The sequence below is a fragment of the Staurois parvus genome, unplaced genomic scaffold (genome assembly GCF_062004578.1).
Source record: "Staurois parvus isolate SC_StPar_1 unplaced genomic scaffold, SC_StPar_1.0 ptg001200l, whole genome shotgun sequence".
NCBI classification, from domain to species: domain Eukaryota; kingdom Metazoa; phylum Chordata; class Amphibia; order Anura; family Ranidae; genus Staurois; species Staurois parvus.
Genome location: NW_028318996.1, coordinates 2,155,973 through 2,157,195, shown reverse-complemented (window position 1 = coordinate 2,157,195; position 1,223 = coordinate 2,155,973).

Sequence of the window (1,223 nt, the reverse complement as noted above, 5' to 3'; positions counted from 1 at the left end):
TTGCAAGTACTATGCCATTCCGGCTCAATCCTTTGTTTCTGGATGGACATTTGGTTGGCTGGAATGTGTGCCAGACGCCCCTTTTACATCCCAGGATTTGATGCCCAATCTGTGGGACAACTGGCAGGTTTTACAGACATCCCTTTCTCCAAAATGGCCTCTAATATTGTCACCTAGCACTGTTAGGGGAAATTAGTTAAAAAAACTACAACTTGGCATTGTTTAGATATGAACCTGTGTTTATAAACTAATGGTTTGTACACATAGTAAGAAAATCATCTGAAAATTGCCATACAAGGAACGATCAGCCGATTATCTTAAACGTCTGCTTTTCGTTTAATGTACGTACGGAAATCAAATAGAAACAATGCACATGATCAGAAGCATAGAACAACCCTATACTTCCTCTTGTATTAGGCTAGTATGTAGCTATGTTTGCCTTTGTTGGCTGACAATTTTCTTACAAGTCAATACCATTCCGACTATGTCATAATATGCACTTTCACAGAAAATCAAAAGTTCGGTGTATACTAGGCTTTAGCCTGTGGCTGAGTGACATGACTTTGTCTCCAAAGCCTTGTGATCCTAATGTCAGCTCTGACACTGACATGGGAATTAATGGCTTTGTATTTCTTTTTAGATGAACTGAAAAAACTTAAAGACAAAAGTTTTTTTTTTTTTAAAGTAAGTTCTGTAACCCTCTGGAGCAGGGGCAGACGGACAACTCATGGGGCCCCCGGGCAATAGGGGATCATGGGGCCTCTGTGTCCTTGCCCAAACTCAAAAAAGCCTATGAAAAAGGTATCATTGGCATCTCATGGGGCCCCCTACTAACCCCGGGCCCTCGGGCAGTGCCCGAGTTTCCCAATGGTCCGCCCCTGCTCTGAAGTCACTTGAAGCCCACTGAACCCTTTAAAACTACCTAATTTTCTTCGTCTTCCCTACTGACTCCACAGCATTTTGCCAAAATGGCAAATTATGCTGTAATGTCATGATTTGTACTTAAATTTCAGTGATAGAAAAAAAAATCTATTTTGCTCCATCCTCAAGAATAACTGAACTCTGGCATCACACCTGTCCTTAGTTCTGCTGCATCCAGGACAGCCCTTTCTGTGTCACAGCAAGCAATGAACGGTTAACTAACCAACGGTGATATCAGCACCTCCAATCTGTGCTGGTTCTGGCAGCTCAGCAGCAGAACGGGCCAACACCCTCACTGGTCG